General features: G+C 38.0%; 1 protein-coding gene across 4 annotated transcripts in view; it reads right to left on the reverse strand.

Moving 5' to 3' along the window:
* Positions 1–13,229, reverse strand: part of HS6ST3 (heparan sulfate 6-O-sulfotransferase 3) — a 647,122-nt gene that overhangs the window by 199,041 nt on the left and 434,852 nt on the right. The gene's annotated exons all lie outside the window — the stretch shown is intronic.

A 13,229-nucleotide genomic window follows, 5' to 3' on the forward strand; every position in this document is an offset into this window, starting at 1 on the left:
AGACAGATCTTGGACATAGTTCCAAAATTCCTAAATAAAATATTAGCAAACAAAATTTAGCATTATATTAAAAATACACTCACTGTAGCCACTTGTCTTCCTCCTATAAGTACAAAATTGTTAGAAAGTTGATTATTCTAACTCACCACATTAAAAGATTAAAGGAGAAAAGTATATGATCTTCTTCCAAACAGATGCATAAAACCACTGGTTAAAATTTAACATGCATTCATGATTAAATCATATGACATGATAGAGAGTCTAGCTAATGCTAACAATGATAATCGTATTACAGTATATAAATGTATTAAATCAACATGTTGTAGACCTTAAGCTTACAATTATAATTCAACTTAAAAAAATTGGTTGAGAAATCTCTGCCAGTAAGAAATACAAATAAATAAAAATACAAGAATCAGAATGGAAAAGATAAAACTGTCCCCATTTGCAAAAGATATGAGTGCATCCATAGAACACAAAAAGAATATACAGATAACATATTATAATTAATAAGAGAATTTTAGCAAAACTGTTGGATATAAGATAAATATGCAAAATTAAATTATATTTCCAATACTGCAGCAATAAGAAAGGTAAATTTTAAAATATGCCAATTAAAATAGTACCAAATCATATTAAGTGCCAAGAAATAAGTTTAACCAATGATACGCAGTACTTTTAAAAAAATTACTCATTTTGAACAAAAAATTAAAGTCTACAAAAAAAATTGATAGGAATGCCAAATTCGTTAATAGAAAGACCCAATATTATGAAAATAACGGGTCTTCCCCAATTTTTCTATACACAAATAAATTTTAAAATTTATATGGAATATCAAATAATCAAGAGCAGCCAAAATACACTTGAAGAAAATAAGTTGAGAATACTTACCTAACATGTATTAGTACTTATTGTATAGTAAGACAGTAAGACACTGATTCAAGTACATATAAATAAACCAGAGAAATATAACTGACAGCTTTCAAACTGACCCAACCATCTATGAAAACTAATAATTGACAGAGTTGGTTGAAAAGCTATAGAGAAATAAAGGATGCTGGAGAAAATGTTAAGTAAATGAAGTTGGATTCCCTGGGTTGGGGTAACTGGGTGATGGGCATTAAGGAGGGCACGTGATGTGATGAGCACTGGGTGTTATACGCAACTAATGAATCACTGAACACTACACCAAAAACTAAGAAAAAAAAAAGCTGGATTCCCTATCTCACATCATTCACAAAAAATCAAGTCTAGGCATACTAACAGACAAAATAGGAGAATATCTTTGTAAAATTGCTACAGAGTAATATTTGTAATCTCAAAAATAGGAAAATATTGATAAATTAGACTATTCTAAAATTAAGGACTTCACATTATAAATATAATCCTAGAGCAATGGGGCTAACAGAAGTTGAGATAAGTTATTTGCAAACCATATGATGTACCAGTGGGACCATACATACAGTTTAAGGTCCAATCTTTTGAAAAATGGTGGATTAAATAAATATATGACCTCACCTACACACACACACGCACATGCACACGCACACACAGATATACTGGGGTCCGGGTGAATAAAAGTTTCCCTGAGAATATATACCCAAGAGAATATAAGTATGCTCTCACATAGATTTGGAGTCTGAATCTTTACTACAACATGATTAGGAACCTACAGCCTGATATTTAACATAGAATATTCTCTGCCAGTATATTCCTGACTCCCATACCCAGCCCCACTCTAATGCTGAACCCAGGCTGTAAAGGATTCCACTGAATAAAACCCCAAAAGACATAAGTTCACAAACCCAAGTTACCAAAAAAACCAAACCAAACCAAAACAAAACAACAACAACACAGGAAAAAAAATCCATCAGGTAAAAGTCAACAGATAAATAAGCGTGGATCTCCAAATAGATTTCAGATAAAAGAACTATGAGATACAGAATAAAAGTTAAGTATATTAAAAAATGATTGAGGACATAAAAGGAGAAGTTGAAAATATCTAAAAGGAATGAGCACTATCACAAAGTCAGGCAGACTTGAAAAACAACCACCTGGAATTTCTAGAAATAAAATAATTGAAATATAAAACCCAAGAGACAGATTAACAGCTAAATATGACCTAGATGAAGACAAAATTCATAAACTGAAATACAGAAAGGATAAAATTATTAAGAAAGCAGGACTAAGAAAAAAGTATAAAATATGAAAGAGTCGTAAAGGTTATAATATAAAAACCAATATCATTATGAGTTCCAAAAGAAGCTGTAAGATGTGGGCAAAGCAGACAATATGGAGAGCCATGGGAAGAGAAAGAAGTAAGACATTTAGTGATTTTCAAAAGGTGCTTGATCAAACCTTACCTAAGCCCTTTCAATTCCTCAACCCTTCTGCTGTTAGTCCATATATTTTCTTAATTATTTAACCCTATTTGTGTTGAGTATTTTTTTTCTTTGCAAATTAAGTTTTTCTAACTGACATGGGGAGTAAGAAAATTAAAAATAATTAAATTGAGAAAGTAAAAAAATGTACCCCTACGTGCAACATCTAGAAAAATAGATACAGATAAAGCCAGCTGAAAGTTAACAGGAAACCATACTTCTCCCAAGTACATACTACGGATGTAAAGTGTCTCAACAAACACCTTTGGGTGACTACTGTTGTTTTACTCACTAGATACTTTGTTCTAAAATCATTAACTATCAAAACTTTGTTTTTTTGACATTGTATCAGTAAAAATGAAACATCCCACTCTCACCTAGAGGATCTATGCCACTTTGACCCAGAGGCAGCCTCAATTTCCAATCCTGGTGCAGACCTTCCAATAAGGGGTTTCAGGACACTACATTATACGTGTGTCTTAACTTTGTAGTTTCCAAGGAAACAGGACTTTAGATGCACTTCACAGTCCAGACTTGATGTTAAACCCTTTGCACACAGCCCTGCTCTGCTTTGAGCCTATCCAAACACTGCTTTATTTAAATTTAACCTCAACTCCATTATCCCTCAAAATCCTATAATAACCCTTATGCTTTCCTTTGTTTGGTGAGATGCCCCACAGTTTCCCTGGTGAGGGTCTCTCTCACTGCAATGGCACGATAAACCTGACTTTGCTGAATAAAAGCTCATTTCTGGTGATCTTAGGCCAACTAGGCTAGGCCAGGAGGCAAGGGAAAGCAAACCAAATAAACCAAAATATAAAATTATATTTTTAGCATTTGCCTAAAGAGAGTCATACAGAGAGGAATACAAAAGAGACAAATGATAGGATCATTTGGTTGGTCTGTAACTAAATAGGGAGGGTTTTCATTGATGATAGCTTCTTGGAGAAGGCTAGTTTTGGAGAAAGAGAAGTTCCCTTTGTTCCATTAAGAACATGGAACTAGCAACAGAGGTCCTTAAAGAAAAAGCTCCCCCCCCCCCCCCCCCCCCCCCCCCCCCCACACCCCCCCCCCCCCCCCCCCCCCCCCCCGCCAACTACATGTACGCTTCCAGACAGGGACAGTTTCTTGTTCAATGCAGGCAGCCCTTGGGGCTCCCAGAAAATTGAGAGCAGCCTAAAACAGGTGCCAAAGCACACTCTGGGATCCAGCTGCCTCCCAGGGCTAGGGCTGAACTCCTGGGCTGTATTTTCAGCAGAGAACTGGCAATCATAAATGTCAAGCCCTGATCAACATAATCCCCTTAGTTCTTCCAGCTTAGTTCGCATCGAGTAAAGGTGGCATCAAGAAGATTTCCTATTTTGGAAAAAAAAATAATTGCTGAACTCAGATTGGCATAATATTAGTAGTATTAACATTATCTGTAGCTTTTGTCACCAGCAGGTTCAAGATTATTTAAGCATTTGGGGGAATTAGATTTCTTTGTAATCAAGACAAAGCACAGCATTTTCGTGCCTTCTCTGATGGCTAAGAATGGTTTTCAGGTGGGGGAACTAATAAATATCTGGTGTAATGCTGCAGTAAAAATAAAAAGTGAAGCACAGTGAAGATGTAGCTCTCTGATAGCCTCAGTTTCAAGAAACCCCTGTTGCTCCTCTTGCCTTCTTCGGGTCCTATGGCTTTGACCTTGAACAATGAAAGTCGTACCCATAAGGCCCGAGTGTCAGAGTGTCTTGAATGCGGGGTATTTATGTAAGTAAACGCTAAGGAAAACTACACATAAACCAAGAACAGTTGCATTTTTAATAGCTTGAAAACTGTTCTAGTCCTAACTAGTTCACCTTTAAATTACTATAGCTTCCTGGGCTCTACCAGTCCATGTGTATGCTCTTCTAAGCGTTTTTTAAAATGACAGTATGTTGATTTTCTTGACTAAACCATACTGAATAAAAAACATCAAAGTGTCCGTGGTGGGGGCGGGGGGGGGGGATGAGGGAAGGGCTGATTCTAAATGGAACATTGAGAGCTTGTTTGAGGACACCACTTTCTTTTATAGCAACAGTTTGGGGTGCTTTAAATAACTCAGATAGGTCATGCACGGGTACCCCCATCCCCAATGGGTAGCTTCATCACCAAACTCCATCCACCTGGCAAAGATGCAAAGCACATCTCACCTGCCAATCTTTACAGGTGTCAGCCTTGCACGAAGACTATGACAACCAGCTTCTCAGACAGGAAAGGGATCTGCCAATTCACCTCCCTTGTATATTTCACAGACAGGAAATTTTAAAAGGTTTCAAGTCCCAAAGTTTGGTTGTTTACATCGATCCTGCCACTGATATGTTCCCAGGGCCTGCCGCCTGTCCACTCTGTCCAACCTACCCAACAAGGAAGCTGTGAGGGTGCGTGTGCCATTAGTGTAGAATATGGGATATTAAAATAAAAAATATTCCAGCTCTTTGATTTCCTCTGATTTTGTGGGTAATACAATAACCAGAATGAGATAGCTGAAACCAATAAAATCTGATTTATAGCATTAAAGGCAATCTTTATAGCACTTATTTATGGTACATTACATCTAAAATCCAATTTCACAGGCTGCTGTTTGAAACTTTCTGTTCAATCATAAATATACTATATACTGCACGTCGGTGCCACAGAGTTAGATTACGTAAATGTCTGTATCCCCAGAAGGTATTCAAATTCGGTTACTATGGTGGTGAGTGAGCTTGACAGCAACTTTCCTAACCAACTCTTCAACCAAAAAGATTCAGTCAGCATTTGATAAATACTGAAAATGCTAGCACTACTATCATTAAAACACACACACACACACACACACAAAATCACTGCTCAGATAACTCTACATTCTGGAAGGAAATTAATCGAAAAGAAGTAGAGAGAAATGGGATAACTGATGATGCTGAAGGATACCTGCATTAATGTCGTTGGGATACATTTTCAAGCCAGTGAGCAAAAACATTTTTTGCACGACACCATCAGTATTACGAGGAGACACATGGCTAAGTCTACACATGCTACTTTGGAAATATAACCTAAGTGTCTACATTCATACACTTCAATGGAGAAGCCTATATTCTGTTCAATTACTATAATCATTGTCAAAGAGAGGGCAAAGAATACAATCTGACTTTCAGAGAACTGTCATTTGAATCTTAAGAAACTTCACATTAGTTTAAAAAGGCTGTGGTCTCAAAAAAAATTTTTTTTTAAAAAAACTCAACTGTCCATACTCTTTGCTTGCCATGTATTAGATAAATGTAAACGGAGTGGCTGCAATGTTCGCCTGACCTGACAAGCAAGCAGACTCTTGCTTTGTGAGAGTCGACACCCCTCCGCACTTAAGTTGTGTTTCCTAAACACATTTCAAACTCATTGGCATCCAGAAATGTATACTATGCACCCATCACCTGGCTTATGTTCTATGCTGGGAAGTCATTCCAGAATAGAATTCAGGGCTCATATGTAGATGACAGAAAATGGTGGAATAGGGAGTAGACTCAGTACTCAAAGAACTGCCACTTCCTGAGCCTCAGGACCATGCCAAGCCTTGTAATAAGGCAGGAGCGCATAGTGGGATTCTGTGGGTTCTGAAGCTAAGCCAACTTGAGTGTCCTCCTTAAGAAAAGAATACAAACTTTGGGGCGCCTGGGTGGCTCAGTCAGTTGAGCGTCTGCCTTCGGCTCAGGTCATGATCCCAGGGTCCTGGAATGGAACCCCACATCAAGCTCCCTGCTCAGTGGGGAGTCTGCTTCTTCCTCTCCCTCTGCAGCTCCCCCTGCTTGTGCGTGCGCTCTCTCTCTCGGTGTCAAATAAATAAATAAAAATTTTTTTTAAAAAAAGAAAAGAATACAAACTTAAAAAAAAAAAGCCAACAAAATTCGGTTCAGAACTTAATATTACCTAGAAGGGACTTAAACAAGTAAAGGCCCCACATTTAAACCTCATTTGCAATGTGGTAAAAGCATCTCTGGGTCTTGCTTTTTACATATCATTCTAATCCTCACGACAGCCCAGCAAGGTGGGCATTATTCTTCAGATGACAAACCTGATGCTTACATGGGTTACCCCGGATGAGGAGTTAGGAATCCATTCCTTGGGATGCAAGCTCAAGTTTGTCTACCTTGAAACCCATGTATACTGTTGAATTTCAGTTTATATTGATGAAGGTTTGGGTTGTATTGCCTGGACCTCCTTGAGATGGGCTGGTGTTCTTAGTTGCGTTAGGCCCCAGAGAATTCTCCACATCAAGGGAAGATCTGAGCATGAATTAAGAGTCACCTGGAGGGCTTGGAAAGCCACAGATGGATGGCTGCCACCTCCAGGAATTCTCCCGCAGTAGGTGTGGGCGGGGCCTGGGACTCTGCCAGCGGACGTCGATGCTACTGCTCCTGGACCATACTTTCAGACACGGACCTAGAGAAGCTGAGTTAATTCTAGCATTCTGTGCATCTGTTGTCTTCCTCTGGTAAAACTACAACTACTATCATTCAGGTTTACTTTTACCAGCTCAGCTAAAACGGAGCTAACCCCAGCCCTTCATGAAAGCCTTAGGCTGGATTAACAGTGGCTGAAATCCAAAAGATACTGAAAAGGAAAAACGTTAGTGAAGTATTATGTCAGACGTACAGACTGATTCCTAAAACACAATTCAGCCATGATAAACTGTGTATTTAAATTAGCTTCACTATAGCCCGATTTAAAATTGTTAAGTAATTGTAGTTAATGTAAACTCATATAAATAACCTAATTTTTCTTCAAACTAATAGAAAAATAAAAATCAATGAATATGGTAAGAAGTCAAGGAAAGACAATCACCCTGTAGGGGTGGAAAAAAAATACTAAGAGACTAAGGGCATGAAATGTCATTTGAAATTGAGTTAGTAGGATTTAATCAAGGTATTTAAATGCATTCTACAATAGAGTACAACTTACATTCTGTATTTAAGTCTGATTCAATATAATAATGATGGACTTTTATTACAAGACAGCTATTCAGTGATACTTATGAAATGATTGTAGACAAATTATCTCTATGACATACTACAAAAATCACATCCATAAATTATTTTAAGATGCCAGCACTAAGTATATTAAGATTTGAAAGACTTCAGTTCACTCTGAACTCTTATGTCTCTTGAACATGTTTACGGAAAGAAAAAATGACCCTTTTGGTCACTAGCATCTCATGAATTATTCTGTAGTAAGCATCCTGTATATTTTGCCCTTGGGTTGAAAGCCTATGAGGCACTTTGTTTACTCAACAAAGAATTACTGACACCTACTAGGTGCCAAAGATACACAAATTAATAAGATACTGATCCAGCCTTCAAAGAATTAGTTGACTACATTATTTTCTTTGTCTACTTTACTGGAAGAAAGAAAGTAGAATTATTAATATAACTATCAGTAAGTCATGTCAGAGAGAGAAATAATTTGAGCTTTGGGTTCATGGAGCTTTTCCTCTGCTAATTCCACGGAAGTTATAAAAATGGATGTTCAGAGAGCCATACTTTTCTCACATAGTGATCTTTGTATTGATAAACAGACTAATTTCTAAAAAAAAAATTTTTTTTTTTGTGAATATGGGCCCCAGTTAGAACAACACTTTCTACTTTGAGGAACAGAGGTTCATAGGCAGGGTTTGCTTGCATTGGCATCTGTGTAGGAATTGTTTAAAGAATAGTGAGAATGAAAAGAATAATAGAGTTTTTCCAAGTGGAAGCACAGATTTTGGAAAAAGAACCACAGATTTTCTGAAGTACTGATGATAAAATTTAGCCTTTGATCTAAGATGATATGCAAGAAAGTTCTGCATCTTCCTAGAAAATGTACCAAGGGTGACAATAAATCTTAGCTCTGACCTCCAGTCAATTACCTAGTTTAGGGACCAGAATACAAGAAAACAATGAATTCCCAACAATTATGGGCTACAGGCACCTTCATTTACAAGAAATTCTGTAAGAAAATAAATATATGTTTATAATATCAACATTTGATACCATTCTTGCTTTCTAAAAATGGCTTTGATGCCATTTGTATAAATTTATTTTCACTACACATTTCATAGGCAGATGGTTTAAAAAATACCGTTTAACCAAAAACACCCCACCAAACCAAAAAAACCAAAACAAAGAAATGAAAACCCAGAAAACACAAACATTTCCTCACCAATATCAACAGTGTTTCTATTAATCTGCAATATCTGGAAGTAATTCTTTTGATCCTGTCTTAAAGTTGTTAGAAAATTTTTATTCAGTATAATTAAGGGAAATCATAAATTTGTAATAGAAGCAGATCACTTAAATGGTGCAACTGCCTTACCAAAGTAAGCTTCAAGTCATATATGTCAAAAAGTGCCTATGTTAATATGAAACCAACTTCCAGTACATTCCATATGAGGAATGTTGCCCATTTGCAAAATGCCTATGATGACTTGTCCAAATGTACTTCACTGGTGTCACATCTTAAAACCATACTTCACCAAAATCCTCTAACAGATTCCTCTAACGGTTGTGTTTATTCTGCTTCATTGACTTTCAAGTTCATATCAGGTCTCAAAACTTTGAACTAAAAGGAACCTTGGACATGATTTAGTCCCTTCCCTTCCAACTCACTTTCAGATATGATTTATCGAGACACAGAGAAGTGTAGTGATATGTCCAGGGTTTACATCCGGGTGATGAAAGAGCCAAGATTGATTGAATCCCTGGTCACATGACTCACTGTCCATCTGCATCGCTCTCACTGTGCCCCTTGATCAATGATCTTACCTGGTGCCCTGACACCTTCTTTGGAATTACATGCTCTCAACAGCTATCTGAGTGCATTGCATCCAGACATTTGAAGATCAAGTAGAAGAGAAGCAGAAATTTGTACATGGAATTCTGGACCAACTGGCCTTTGCTAACTCAAATAACTATTGCTAGAAACAACTGATACAAAGTAGATAAACTGTTAAAGCAACAGTCTTTGTAAACTATAAAGCATGGTGCAGATATAAGGAATTTTCAAGATCATAAAACCTAAGCCATTGTTATATGAAAGTTTCTTAAAGAAAAACCTAGGTGTCTTGCTAAAAATGCATGGAATACCACAAAGTATCTATGCCAAGTTTTACCCACAAATAAACTGATCGGATACATTTTATTTTATTTTTTTTAAAGATTTTATTTATTTATTTGACAGAGAAAGACATAGCAAGAGAGGGAACACAAGCAGGGGGAGTGGAGAGGGAGAAGCAGGCTTCCCGCTGAACAGGGAGCCCGATGAGGGGCTCAATCCCAGGACCCTGGGATCATGACCTGAGCCGAAGGCAGACGCTTAACGACTAAGCCACCCAGGTGCCCCTGATTGGGTACATTTTAAAGACATATTGGGGGTACCTGGGTGGCTCAGTCAGTTGAGCATCCAACTCTTGGTTTTGGTTCAGGTCATGATCTCAGGGTTGAGAGACAGAGTCCCGTGTAGCACTCAGCAGGGAGTTGGCTTGAGATTCTCTCTCTCCCTCTCTCTCTGCCCCTCCCCCAGCTCAGGTGCGTGCTCTCTCTCTAAAATAAATAGATAAATCTTAAAAAAAAAGGTATATTGTAAGTAAGCGTTATGAATAATCTTACTACAAAAATGTATCTGAGATAGAAACAAACCTGAAGTTTAGCCAGAAGTTAACAGCATTTGTAGAAATTTGGCTGCTTTCAAGAACTGCACCAAAATGCTAATTCTAAGAAGGAGTTAAATAAGACCATAATTTTCCATTTTCATAATTAAATGGGAATACATTTTAAACCACCTATAAAATGATAGCACATTATTTTATTTTCTGTCAGCAATTTTTATACATATGCAATTCTGAACCTTCAATATTCTTGGGTCAGTTTATAGAATTAATAAGAAATTGGTTTTTCACAAATTAATAGATTTTTTCACCATGAAAGACCAACTTGAACAAAGATTCACAATATGGTAAGTTTCCATTAGTCTTGCATTTTTCCCTATCTGGAAAGCCCTCTACCCACCATCACCACCAATACCCCCTGCCCCTAAGTAGCCCCCACCAAGTCAGCCTTGCAAATGCTCACCTAACTCCCTCACCTCCACTGAGCCTTTCTTGTCACCTTTCCCACTCTACCCAATTCTCCAAACATATAGATCTATGCTCCTGTTGTACCCAAGTGATCATTTTTCTACTTACATATTTACTAGTCTATCTCTTAGACCACAGAGTGGACTCCATAGATGTAGGGACATCATAAAGGTCTTTATATTCACAGCACACTGCTTGGCACTTGCCACAATCAATATAACCTTGCTTAGTTTGATAAGGCTAACATTCCTCATCAAATATCTTTTTATTGACTATTTCCCACAGTGCAATTAAAAGGAGGAACTTTTAGAGACAAGCTTTCTTTTGATTAATTTACTCAACTCAGCACGTGATCATAGAAAAGCAGTCAAGTATTTAATATTTAGTATTTACTGCTGAGTTTACAATAACAGTGTTTTAATGGAAAATGGAATCATGCAGGCTGATAAAAAAAAATAACAGCTTAAAAAAAAAGCAACTTAAGTGATACTCTCAAAAGAAATAGTATTTGGTGATTGAACAAAAACAAACTTTCTGATTTTTATCTTCCTATTTTTTCCACTGGTTTCTGAACACAAGAAAGAAATGATGTACCACCACCTCAAATCAATAAAGCCAAAGTTTATTTATTCATTAAATACCGAGCCAAGCCACATCCTAGGTACCAGGGAAGCAGCATAACAGTGAACAAAACGAAGTCTCTGCCTTCGAAAGACAGAAGTGATGGTGAAGATGGTTGACTCCCTGAGTTTGAGACTGAGCTCCACTACGTAGGAGCTGTGAGAGCTTATATAATTGACTAAACCTCTCTGTGCTGCAATCTCCTAGTCTAGAAAATGGGAATACTACTACCTATGTTGTGGGGCTATGAGAATTCGATGAGTTAGTATTTGGAAAGTTCTTTTAGGAGTGCCTGGCACACATGTATGATGTGAGCGTTTGACAAAATTTCAAGGTGCTTCAAGTCTACCAAAAAAGAGACAGGCACAAAACAGCATCCCTACAGGATAGGTCATCTGGGAACAACTGCTATGACAGATTTCGGAGGCGGAGGGAACAGAGGGTGTCGGCCACTGCTATCTTATGCCTGGAGCACTGAAAGAATCAGAGGGAATAAAGGGGCAGGAGACTGGCCAGAGGCCAGGTCAGAGCAGAACTGAGGGAGAACAGTAGCCCCTCGCCTTCCACGGGAAATATGGTCCAAGACCCCCAGTGGGTGACTGAAACCACAAATAGTACCGACCCCTATATATGCCATGTTTTCCCTATACATACATATGTATGATAAAGTTTAATTTATAAATTAGGCACAGTAAGAGATGGACAACAATAACTAATAATAAAACAGAACAATAATTGTAACAATATACTGTAATAAAAGTTGTGTGAATGTAGTCTCTCTCTCTCTCTCAAGGTATCTTATTGTCCCGTGCTCACCCTTCTTCTTGTGATGATGTGAGATGATAAAATGCCTGCATGAGATGAAGTGAGGGGGAATAACATTGCTCTCCTGCTCTGGACTGCAGGTAACTGAAACCTTAAAAAGCACAGCTGAGCAAAACCGGGGATAAGGAGGGGATGACCGTAAATCCCACATGGCCTTGCAGGTCATGGGCAGGACCACACATTTTAATGAGCACAAGGTGAGAAACCACCGGAGGATTTAGAATGGAAGATTAATGTTATTGGGTTTTTGTGGTAAAAGGACAACTGTGTCTGCTATGTAGAGACTCTGAGGTGGGGAGCCCAGAGTAAAACAGGAAGATCAGTGAGCAAGCAGACAACAGTCTAGGTGAGAGATGGTCTGTCTTCGATGAAGATGGTAGCAGAGAAGAACATCAGATGTGGCCAGTCTCCGGTTAGTTTCTAGGTATAGTGCCCAGGATTTCCCGACTGGGAGAAGCAGGGAGAGAGAGAGGAGTCCCGGGTAACTCCAAGGTTTTGGGTCTAAGCTTCTGCAATGATGAAGTTGCTATCAATGTAGATGTGCAAACTAAGGGAAAGTTTTATCTGACATAGGTCAGATCATTTTCCGCCTCAGGAATCTCCAGTGGGCCCTGCTTACTTTGTAAAGTAGGTCCAGTCCTCTGGGCATTGGACTCAAGGTCCTGCCGGCTACCGTTGTGGTTGTGATCCATCCATTTTGTCCACGATCTTTCTGCTCCAGCCACACTCCACACCACCCATCACTGGTCCCCAAACCTTCACAATGTGATGACTTTTTCATGATCTTCTCTCTCCTGGAAGCATTTCCTCCTCTTAGGTGCCTTAGAAAAGGTTACTCAATCTTTCAGTGATTAACTCAAAATTCCACTTCTCCGATGAAGCCTTCTCTGATATTTCTGGGAAGAAGGCTTTGGGCTCCCCATTCTTGTCATACGTACTTCATTTCACATTAAATTACTTTATGTAGTTATGGTCCTGTTTTGAGTAGACTGAACGCCCTTTGAAGGTAGAGATCATTTCTTATTTATGTCAATAGGTCCACAGTTCTTGACACACCACTTGCATTAAGAAAAACATTCAAATTTTTGTTGAAATGAAATTAATATGAGTATCACTTACAATGTCTTTTGATATGAAAACAAGCAAGTGCTCTCTTCAAACTATGTTGATTTCACAATTTTGCTATTTTTTATTTCATCAAATAAACATTGAATTAAAATTTTTTCTTTGTTTATAAAATGCTGATAGGTAGAAAGGAAAGGAAAGGAAAGGAAAGGAAAGGAAAGGAAAGGAAAGGA

This window comes from Phoca vitulina, unplaced genomic scaffold (assembly GCF_004348235.1).
Source record: "Phoca vitulina isolate PV1807 unplaced genomic scaffold, GSC_HSeal_1.0 scaffold5, whole genome shotgun sequence".
Classification (NCBI taxonomy): domain Eukaryota; kingdom Metazoa; phylum Chordata; class Mammalia; order Carnivora; family Phocidae; genus Phoca; species Phoca vitulina.